At 33.8% G+C, this 12,438-nt stretch overlaps 1 protein-coding gene across 1 annotated transcript in view; it reads right to left on the reverse strand.

Annotated features, from left to right (window-relative positions):
* Positions 1 to 12,438, reverse strand: part of SGCZ (sarcoglycan, zeta) — a 207,735-nt gene that overhangs the window by 24,895 nt on the left and 170,402 nt on the right. The gene's annotated exons all lie outside the window — the stretch shown is intronic.

Below are 12,438 nucleotides of genomic sequence, written 5' to 3' on the forward strand. Positions count from 1 at the left end.
CTGTGGTTTTAGTGTTGTTAGTGGATGCTCAAGTATCTCCTGCTGGGCACTCAAAATCAAGCCAAAGAAAATAGGGAACTATTTCTAAAACTGAACTGGTCCCCTACTGAATTTTACCTAGGTACAGGCTGCATATGATAATTCCACATTTTGAGTTACATGACCAAGATTTTTAATTGAAAAACTTTTTCAATTTTAAAATTAGGGTTCTGATAAATGTTCACTGAAGTTATTTGAATAAAAGATAAATATTTACACAAGCCATTTTTAAATGCAATTATCCTCTAAGGAGAATGTAAAAAGACCAAAAAAAAAAAAAAGATGATTGATTACAACAAGTTGTTAAAATAATAGAAAACTCAAGAAACTGACACATAGTGAGCAGCACTATAAAATCAGTATTACTTGTAACTCTCAGACACAAGGACTGGATGCATAATGGTCATTTATACTACTCAGTTTACATTTAATAGTTAGCAATAGCCTACCTATGTCAGGCATTCAGAAATTTGTTGGTTTTTCTTCCCTGAACTCTACTGTCATATCTATTGTTGTTCAGTGTTTTATCGCCCTTATTTTTTTTTCTTCCACTTATATAAACTTCAGTGCCTTTCCCCTCCACACACCGCTCCCCCCCCCCCCCACACCCACACACACACCATTTCCATGTGCCTGCAAGACTTTAGTTTCCTTCTCTGAAGATGGTGTACTGGGCACTGTATAAGGAAAATATCCTGGAACTATTGTGTGAAATCCTTTCCAACAGAGAACTGCCGGTAAAGAGGCAAGAACCGAATAAAACCATGTGTAAAACAGGTAATGCATTTACCTTCTGTCACTAGAAATAAAATAAATTATAGTTGATTACTAAACATTATGGGATTAATTTCCACATTTCAACAACAGAAGTTTTCTTGTGTTCTGAGCCTTAAATTCTGAGTAAACTTAAAAAATACAACAATACCTCACAGTAGCTGGGTAAGAAGTGCTCAACAGAACAGAAGCAGCACTCTGGTTCCTACAATATTTTAAGTACAAGAAATTATTTTCCACTATTTAAATACTTTATTTAAATCTTTCACAAGTCTTTTCAGAAATTTTGGCTGTTAATGAAGACAGATATTTAGGTATTTTCAGTTAACCAGTAACATTTAGTAAACTGTTATCATCATGATTTCAAAGAATGAGGCTATACAATGTTTTATTGATAATGCCATTTTAAAGGGTTAAACAGAAAATGTCCTGACCAAGAAACCAAAAAAATGTAATGACATGTTAAACTATATTACTGTCAGAAAATCATCACTGTTAGTCATCTTCTGAACTCCACTTTAATTAAAAAACCCCAAAACCCAGGAAAGAACCCACACCTTCATTGTAAAATACTCTATTGGTATGGAGTATCCAAGAGAGGAACAGGAGATGTCTGGGAGTAATGAAGTCAAGTCCTAGGTTTTTATTTCCAGAAATCTGTAATCTTTAAAAGTAACTTGTCAAAGCATACTGAAATCAATTTAATTACATATGCTGCTTTGAAGATCTTGCAAGAAAACCACCAAATCCACTTTCTATAACCAAATATAGCTGAGTGTTATGGAGAACAACAGGACGGAAAAAACAGTGTATCTTTTTACCTAAAAGTATTCACAAAGGTGCTGTGCAGCATCTTCTTTTTAAATCTGATATTGCCTTGCAATTCTACCAGATTGCAGAGACAGAAATAGCATGTCTGTATAGCCAGGGTTTCTGTCACACAAAATAAATCTTAGCCTCACTTGTCATGGCCTGCAAAAAATTCTATGGGAGCTGAATATCAGAAATCAAACAATATGCTTCCAGATCCTGTTTATCATCAAAATTAAACATTTTCAAGGCCAAGGGATTTTTGTATTTTTGAAGGTGGAAATGGGATATGAAGATGTAAATAACTGACCAAGATGTAGAATTGCCAGCCTTTACTCATGAGATGCCTAGAGGTGTAATGTTTGAAAGAGCAGAACTAATGCAAAGATGCATAAAATATCCCTATAGTATGGATCAGACAGTAAATCAATCAGAAATGCCAAAGATGATATTAGGCAAAGACTGACAACAAAAGATAAATGGCAGCTGATTCTAAGCCAGTATTAGTATTTCCTCACTTCCAGTAGAATTTGTTTAAATGATAAGAAGGTGTTTCTCCCTTAACAAAATAGAAATTTGGAAAGAAAGACCAAGCTTGCCCAAGTAGAGTGAAAACTCAGGCAGGTAGAATTAAGGACAAACTTATATAATTAAATAAAATATAACTAAACATGCTCCTTTTGCTATTTGAAGATACAATCCCATGTATATTTTTTCTTCTCATATAGTCTCAGAAATATAACAGTTCTTGTGGTAAACATTCTATCCTCAAAACATATGTTATCAACAAGTTCAAGAATACCTCCAATTCCTTTATTTTATACTGGAAGAAAAGCAGACACGATTTTGTGTGATTCTGTCTAATTATCTTGGTTTTATTTAACAAGGTGAAAAATATCAGCCAGACAGATTTTACTGATGAGTTTCCTGCAGTAGAGCAAATAAAAGACATGGATCAGCATTACATGAAAACAAAAAACAGAAGAAAAACTATAGGAAGGTATTCTTTATTTTTTAATTTACTACATGTAAATTTGTAGTGCATTGATGGGAAGTCAGATCTTGTAGTTCAGTACTGCTTAGGAAACGGTGCTACAAATATACCTTTCTATGAATAATATCTATTACAATATAAATCAGAATTCAAAGTGAATAGTATGATTTTTTTAAATGAAAGAAATATACTTTGGGTATTTAATAATTTACAATGTTAAAACACTCCTTTTTTAAGAAATAAGAAAAGTATCTATTAACTGTATTTCCTGACTTACAGAATCATAACACAGACCTACTTTGAGACACGTGAAATTCTACAGAAAGATGAAAGAATACAAAAAAAACCCCACCCCAAACCCAGAGAAAAGACTTGAACCTTCAAGCCCTTTCAAGTACAGCTCAAAAGGAAGTAGTTAGGGAACTGAATTCAAAGGAAAATGAGTTAGAATGGATAGCTATAAAAAATGAACATTTCAGAGGAAATAAAATAGTAAGGGCATAGAGTATGTGCAAAGGAAGTATAACTGAATAAAATTACTCCCACATTCAGCTTCCAGTGGAAGAGAATGAGTTAAGTAAAGACTCCACTAAGAAAGAAGCATCTGTGAAAGCAAACTACTGGTTAGTGAAAACCAGTAGCTACAGAGGCTGCTGGAGAAAACTCAGTAAATAGCATGAGTCAGGCAGAAAGGCCAGAAGTGCAATGCTGTATAGAGAAACCTCTTCATGCATAGCAGATTTCTAAACACCAGACCTATTAAAAATACTTTTTTGACAGAAAGCAAATCAAAGCGACCCTTTTGCTGCAAGCAAAACTAGTCTGATGCTGCTGCAGAAACTGAATTCAGAATTCAGACACCAGTATAAACTACTAATTTCTGCTCAATTTACTGCTTCCTGAAAATCAGCCTTTGGGAAATAACATATATAAAACCAGTGGAAGTACAACGTTGGTATTTGGTGCTGGATTATATTTGCTTATGTGTGTGCATACTGAGGAAATTCTGTGTTTTATTTAACTAGCAAATAATCCTTTCATGATGTGAGTTAGCTCACACAACAACACTGGTACATTTCAGTGACTTACTAGTAGCATAAAAGTTTGGCACCTGGACATATTGATTAGCAGAGTTAATTTTTTTGTGGAAAGAATGCCAGCTGAAGAGTTGATGAGTCAAGAATCAAAAACTAATAAATTATTTTGCTGTGAAAAATGAGCCATGTATTAGCATTATCCCACTCCTTCACATGACTCTTGTAAGAAAATAACCTCAAATGTACTGACAATGGAATTGTGCAGCATCTTGATGTGTACAAATTATGTGGCATTGCAGCAACACAGACACAGCTGAATCTTACCGCCTTGATCTTTCTCTTGGTTTTTCAGAAATGTCAAGTAACAATATGATGAAGTATTAAGATTATGCAAATATTAGACTGTAATTTTTCCTCTGAGTCAGAGAGTTTTAAGTAGAGTTTGTAAAATATTTATCATTTTTGAAGCTTGCAATTTTATTCATTGCAAAGTCATTATTAAGTTAAACCATCCACAGCTTTCACAGAGAAATATGAGTAATTAATCAAGATTGCTTTACTACTGAAGAGACCTTGAAAGCATAGACTTTATGTTCTAGAAGTTTAATTACAATAAAACCCCCAATTCTTAACTCTTTTACTATGTGTACATAGGTAAAATTTAAAAGTGCCTTTGTAAGATTAGCTAGCTGTTGTTCAGCACTAAGACCTTGGATGAGTGGATCACTGCCAGACTAAAAAAAAACCTAGAAATATTCAACTAGTCAGACACATGATCATAAAAAGACCACAGAAAATGTTGCAACTTTTTAAAAAGCCTGATTGTTATAATCTATCTTGCACTGATTAGAAACCCAAAGGAGTCAGAATACAGGTTCTGGACCACAGGTTGATTGTGTAGCTCTTCAAGGCTTTAAATTTTAATAAATGGCCTGAAATTCAATTTAGTTAGGTACTTGTATTAAAAAAGCATGAAGCAACTGGATTTTTAATATCGAAGTATGGATAACTAAAATGGAAGTAGGTAGATTATTTTATGAAAACATGATTGACATGATTGCTGGGATTTCAATCTTGCAGAGTCCCTCAGAAGCAAAACTGGCTAATGTTAAATAGTGACGGTTTCAGGTATGCTACTGACGTGGCTGTATTAGAGGTATATTAGAAGTAAGAAGCAGTAGCTTGGCCTGACAAGGTACAGCTGTTCGCTTGTAAACTAAAGCATGAGTCTTAAAGTCTTCAGAGGTAAGCCGTTATTAAAAAGTAAATTCTAAAATTAATTATTTAGATTCATTACTCAAGGCCCTTGAACATAGCTAATGTTTGAGGTACTTTTTCTATATGGGAACCTTACTAAAGCAAGACTTCTACTAAACCTTTCATTTACATAAGAAGAATCAGTTCCCAAACAAATTAAAACTCAACATCTTTAGTGTGATAAATTTTAATCAAAGCAAATCGCAACTCCAGAAAATACTTGCAAAATTGTAACAGTCAGTATTTATCTACTTAGATACCAAGTTAACTTCTACTGAGTTCAAACCTTTGAAACATTGCTTCCTAATGGTGGACAGTTAAGACACCTCTTGTTCTGTAATGTAAATGAAACTGGATTATGGCTATGTGTTCAGCTGCTCAACCACATACTTGTCTGAAGGCCCACATCCAAAATCTGCGTTGGGACAGCACTGAAAAAGTGATTCTATTTGAATAAAATTTGGACTGAGCATAGTAGTAACATAACTCAATTAATAATGGGAAATAGCTATTTTAAATACTACTTACTGACTAGAAAAATTCAGTATATATATAAATGAAACTGCTGAGAAGTCATATTAAAATTGAATATTTCCTCAAAACATGAATGAAATTGAAAAATATGCAAGAGACTTACAAAGAACAAGTTTTAAAAATAATAATTATTGTAACATCTTTTACTTTCCTCTATGATATATGACAGAGATACACATGAAAATAAAAATGATTAACTATAACCATTTTCTGCTTGAATTAATACAGTCTCCTTGAAAAGCTACAAAGCTAGATATATTAATAGATTTAAAGCTTACATTTAGATTTCACAGTAAATAATTCCTAAAAAAACCAAAAAATCATCTTCTTTTCCTAGATATATGTGATACTCTGGATTTCCATTTTTCTTAAAATGGTGTAAATTATTCTGGGTTTACAATAGTAGAACACAAAGCAAAAATTGTCCTTGTCTACATTCAAAAAATGAATTTTAATGGAATTATTTTTGTATTTAATAGATAACAAAGACTGTATTTTCACTTTGTTGTAGAAGATAACCCTAGGATTTGGAACACTCAGGCTTATGCTCTAATGAATAGTTAATCAGTTACAAAACAGAATTGCTCTTTCCTTCATGAAAAATGAATGAATCAATGAATGAAAGAACTATCAAACAACAGTAGGTAACTTCATAACCAGGGGACTCACCTGGAATGTAGAAGAATGGGACACAAACTTGGATATCCTGAGTACAAAATGAAGGATTTAACTTCAAGGCTAATTAAATTACCTTATAATTTTATCTTGATTTTTAGTAAAAGCCGTGTGTCATTTGTTTCTATAGAATATGATGGAAAAATATTTGAATCTGAAGGGGGTTTAAATGTCAGAATGAGAAAATGGTTTCTTACCTAGTTTCAAGAGCAATCAGTGATTATTTTCCATTTCAAAGCTTTCTGAAAATTCTAAGTACTACTGTCTACCTGCAAAACCTAGCTGGGAATATCTATCCAATTTGCCTCAAAAAGCTCTAAACCGAAAGGATATATGATTAGCTTTTGATAAAAGAAAACAGCATTTGCCCTTCAGTTAAGATATTCCATAAATAAATGGTTTGATTTTAAAAGTAAAAAGCTCAGAGGAATTTATCAAGAGTTTCTCCATTAAGTACAGACATCTCATTAGTTACCTAAGTCAGGAGTGCAGATTATTTATATTTTAACTATAGCCAAAAAAGAGAATTTGGCATCTCTAGAGGCCAGTTAACTACTGACACTGCACTGAGACTAGAGCAACAACACACACAACCTAAGTTTTTGCCTTCAACATCTGTTCAATAGTTTACACATTTGAATTTTATCTAAATTGGGAAAGATTTTTGGAAATCACACTTTATCAGAAGTCATCTAAGTTACCCTTAGCATTAAAACTGATTCACAGGGTGTCTTATACAGTTCTTTATACCATATGTAAATGTGTATTTTATTTCTGTTCTCTACTTTGCCATTATTGCAGCATACTGAAAAATTGCTATGATTATGTGATAATTAGCACTTCATTCTTAAAATTTAGTAAATTGTTTTAATTATGCAAAAGGAAGCCACAAAGCAGAAGGACTATTATCCAGATTTTTGAAATATCTCTATTATAACACAGTTACTGTATAGGAATTAGCATGCCATTGATAAATTATGAACAAATACTCGGGTAAGTGCATTTGTGTACTCTGTAGAGGGCACTGCTACAGATGCCAAAAGTCCATCACATGCAAGTATATAGTATGGATTGAAAAAATCACTCTAAAAATACCTTCAAATACTTTTGAATGCATGAAAAAATTGAAGATGTGCCAAGAACTCTCACATGTATTTCTACAATGCTGAAATGGAGATATGTTGGTATAATGTGCTTTGGTGCCTATTAGACAAAGATTTTAACATCTCCAATTATTGAAAGTCATATTTTCTTTTGCAGATATGAGAAATAAAATGAAACTATAATATCAGTTTCTCACAAGGTTGTTAAAAAGTTTCTATTTTATATTACCACTAGTTATCTTGATTATCACCTATTATTATTCCTACTCTTTATTAATGATCTGGTTTTCCCTCTAGAAGTAAATTACACAGCTGAATACAGCACATTCAAACCTGGCATTACCACAATGCAAAAGGGCACATGACAACTTAGGTAAGTCTTTATGGCAGTTTTAGATGGAAATTCTGCAGCTGTGATGGAGAGGGTGAATGTGCAACGGTAATTTTGTCACTTAATATTCTCACCTTCAAGTCAGCAGTGAGGTAAGCCTTTTAATTTAGCAACAAAATGGAAGCAGGTGTATTTGAAATCAGTTAACAGCAATGACTGTAAACCACGTAAGGTCATGTTAGCCAGCACATGCCTGTGTGTGATCTGTTAATCACAGGAAGGACAGCGTATTTTCTTCAGGAAAGGACAAGAAACCAAAGCATATTGTAGCATGCCAAAAGTGGCTGAAATACGCATCTTTTGCCAAAGACGCAGAGGTTTTTGCAGGCACAAAGCACAAGAGAGTTGCTGCATACCTTGCAGAGGCTATGGGAAGAGGGTTTATGGCAGTAATTTACTGCTAGGTCTACTGCTCCATTTTCAAGATGGGACTGAGCTGGTCACAGAGTAATTTATCAGTGCCTGCTCCATTCTATGTCACCAAGGAGCAGTATTGGGACTCAGATTACAACCACAATTCAGATTACCTGGCAGACCTTCTAACAGCCCAGCTCTGCTGTGAGCCTTGTGGCATAACCCTAGTCTAGACTTTGCTCTTTTACAGTTTGTGAGTCAGGAGAGACTCAAAAATCACACTCTCGTCACTGCTGCAATACACCTATCATAAATTCACTGTAAGACTTTTCAGGTTTAAGCACTTTTCCTTGCCTTGATACATATGTCTGGCTAAAATTAGCAAAGTAGGCTTTACTTCTGCATGAATACTCGGTGGGGTCAGCTGCTAGAGCAACCTGCTGTTCACGTCCGCTTAGACATTAAACTACATTATGTCTGGGCACTTTCAGAACACAGTACTGAACACTGGGCATCAGGACTGTCATGTCTAGGGACAGAACGTCGTACAATTTGACAGTCACTGCGAAATCAGTTTTTTTCCTTTACCATTTTTAAGTTAAAATTCAAGAATCAATAAGATTTCCTACATCCAGCTAACAACAAAAGACTTTACCACATTCAGAGATAGATGAAGAGATAAAAAAGAAAAACCTACTTATTTTGTGTTTTCTTCAGATCAACTCTAAGAGGTATTTCTCTATATTATCCAGTTAACAAACTGTCATGATGCTTACCAATCCAGCCTCGCAGCTTCCACTGAAGACAACCTTACTTGGGAAGACCTGTATCTTATATTCTTAAACCTTTCAAAGGTTTCTAATTTCTTTTAAATTCAGTCTTCTTTATCCTTTAGTCTCCATCTGTCCTCCAGATATCTTATCACTGTAAGTAATATGTTCTGATTTTTTTCAGCAGGAAAAATCTGCTCCTTTCCTTGTTTTTTATTAAGAGTTCTTTTTAATATGTATACAAATTTTTCACATTAATGTTTTGCCAAAACAAAATTGTGTTGAGTTACTGCTAATTTTGCTGTCTTGAAGGAAAAAAAAAGTATTTTCATTAAAGCTTCAAATTCAGGAACGCTAATTGATCTTTTGGTTTCATCCTAAATCTAAATATAAACCACGGAGGCAAGGCTAGGAATGACAGTGAGAAGAAAAAAAATTGCAACTATAAAAAGCCTAAAACAGTCCTGACAGCTAAAACATGAAATAAACTTGTTGATAAATACTCCTGCACCATATGCTTTATCTATTGCATTTGCTCTGCTCCACACTGTGAGTGAAAAAACAGAATTAAAAAGTAGTCCATCATTTGGTAATGCTGCTAAGGTAAAAATAGCAAAAAAAATGCAATCAGTTTGCTTGATATGAAAACAAACACTTGCTTTAAAATATATTTTTAAAGGGATATTTAGTGAGAAAAGACTTTCAGTTGTAACTACCAATCCATCTCAGGCTTTTGAACATAAATTGGGAAAGGAATTTTTCAAGTGAACCTAACATTTTGCTTTGTTGATCTCGAATGCATCTTGTTTTGTGGCGTGATATTCACGTACTTTGAAAGCTTTACGTGCTGCTGCACCTAGACCTTTGACCACCATACCATACGTGCTTTGCAGAAAGCCATGCAGAAAAGGGACATGAAAAAGCGCTACTCCTAGTTACACTGCACGTGGTGTAACTTACAGTACTTGCTGTCACTTCCATCAGGCTTTATGTTATCAGATTGGTTTAGAATGGTGATGACTTAAGGGCAAAGTCTCCACTTGAGCTAAATGACATATTGGCATTTCTAAGGGAATAAGGTTGCCTGGAAGAGCTGAAAGGCATCTGTGTGTGCATGATTATGTGTGTGTGTGTATGTGTGTGCTTAGACCTATGCTCTAGCAGTCTTTTTCTAGCACACTCACAAAATAAATTTCAAATGTTTTACAAAATTTCTATGTAATAGCTTCAATGAAAACCAAGATATTTGTTAAAGTTAACATAAAACTGTATTCTAATGTCTTCTAAGTAGGAACAGTTAGAAAAACATACCCCACTATACCCATTACTGATATTAGTGTTGACAGGATCAATAGAAATGCTCTTCATATATCAAAACAGTAAAATCTATGGTATGCACATTCACATCAGTTTATCTGAGTGTCACATACCATCAGGAAACATTCATATGTAGGTTTTAGAGTGGGCTATCAACTACAGTATAATGATCTCTGATAGGAGAGGTCTCTGGTTGTTTTACCTTGCTAAGCTCATTCATGCTATCCCTTCTAGTTCTGAAGCCTACTTATTCATGCAGCTTTCTCATCTTCCCCTCACTGTACACAATCTACTAAAAAGTAAACTAGAAAATACATAGCAAAAGTAACTAACCTCTAAAACAGAAGTATGGGAAATACACTACAAAGAGGAACTGTACGCAGAGAAAATAAAGGACAAGAAAATGGTCCCTTTTTATGGCCAAAATAAAATTATTTTCATTCTTTCTTTCTTTCCAGTAAGATGAAAATGTTTGTTGTCTAATGTTACTTTAGAAACCCATCGTGGTTAACCATGGACACTTTAGTTTGCCAAGATATAATCAAAACCAGCCATATGTGTTGTCTGTTCTGTTCATACAGTTCTAATGCCATCTCGTGAATTAATCCTGTGAAACAACTGTGCTTTGCAGTGTTATTTTTTCTGTTTCAAAACACCCCAGTTTGGCACTAACTTTGCTCAGTTTCATACCTAGGAATGCCCATCTCATCAAGGCATACAATTTGGATCAGTACACTTGATTGTGACAGTATTTATTTATCAGGAAACACAAAGTCTACATTCCTAGATTAGCACTGATCTCCTAGATTTGGAATAAAATATACCAAAAGTCTGTACCTCAATTCAAGTAAAATGAAAATAGTTAATAAGACCTGACAGGAGATCACTCAAATTAAAAATACATAATATTAACTGCACACTCTGTTATGCACAATATTAGAGTATGAAATAGTAATAATGTAAAAAGAGAATAAAGATTTAACACTTTTGGGAAAAAATAATAAAAATCAGAAATGACAGTCAATGAAACTAATGAGAATGACTTTTAGGAATGTATCAAGAATAAAGTATATGCTAGTGAAAGTAGATTAATTGAAAAGCAGAAAAGGAAAGTGAAAAGATAAATTTTCCCCAAGGAATTTAAATACAAAATAGGAACAGGTCCTTGCTAAATTATTTATAAATTAATAAAAGGGAATGCTAATTAGTGCAGAAGGAAAACACAACAGCTCAATATAATCTCAGCCATGATCCAAGATTCTAAGAAATATTTATTACTCCAGTCTTGCTAAGTTCCTCATTGTATGCTTTAGCTTCAGTGTCACAAATCACAAGACCAATAACTGACCACACATTTAAATGCCTTGTAGGATTCCTACCAGGATGTTTAGCTATTGGCCTTCAAATTCAAACCCAAAGGATGGCCAATGTAGCTCTGAAAAATGTAAAAGTGCACAAACCAATGAGGCAAGTAAAATTACAAAGCACAGGTCAGAAAAATGTATATTTTAATGCCGTATATAATTCATAGTTGCTTTTAAGAACTTAAGCATAAATTTAGTTTATTCATTCAGGGCTCATTCTTGCTCCTACACATCTAAAAAGTAAACCTTACACTGACTTCAAGCTCCAGGCTACTGGTTCCAGTTGATGGGGGCTGACAAGGATGGAGAAGAAACATCATCTGATTTATATTTGCTGACAGTAAATTTTCTGTAGAATGAATTTACTGACAAGTATGTTTGTTATCACAGTATTTTGTAAATGAGTATGGCAAGATAAATCTTGGCATTTTATTTACATGTTTTGCACAGGCAAATAAATTGCAAGGATTAAGCTTATCCAATAACGAAGCAAACATACTTCTGATGTATCTCAAAAAAAGCTAGATTTAAAATCCTAACAAGTCACAAAAAAGTAATCATGATCACACCACTATCGTGTATTATTTACTGAAATTAAAAAAAAAAAATAATACAAGAGAAATGTAATTTGTTCACAGCTGTTTCACAACTGGAAAGTCACACGTTCCTACAGTGGAACTGCTCAGCACAACTTTCAAAAAATGTATTACTTCTGTTCTTAGAAAGGCATATGAACCTGGTGATATTCATACATTTGGAGAGGTTAGGCTGACAGGGGCCCTTAGATCAGTCTTATGACTATAAATTTACTCTCTCTGTCACGCTGAATTTATGTGGACCTAAATAACCAGGTAACACCCAAATTTAGGAATTAAAATCTAAGAAAGCAGTAAGAGAAAGAAAGAAATTAATTCCTTAAAGAAAGAGATTATCTGAGATTCAAAGAAAATGAGTTGGATTCACCAAGAAGGATGGCCACTCTAATCTGGGAAGCCCATTTGAAAATCTTTAGGTTTTCC

This window comes from Eurypyga helias, unplaced genomic scaffold (assembly GCF_000690775.1).
Source record: "Eurypyga helias isolate BGI_N326 unplaced genomic scaffold, ASM69077v1 scaffold2184, whole genome shotgun sequence".
NCBI lineage: Eukaryota > Metazoa > Chordata > Aves > Eurypygiformes > Eurypygidae > Eurypyga > Eurypyga helias.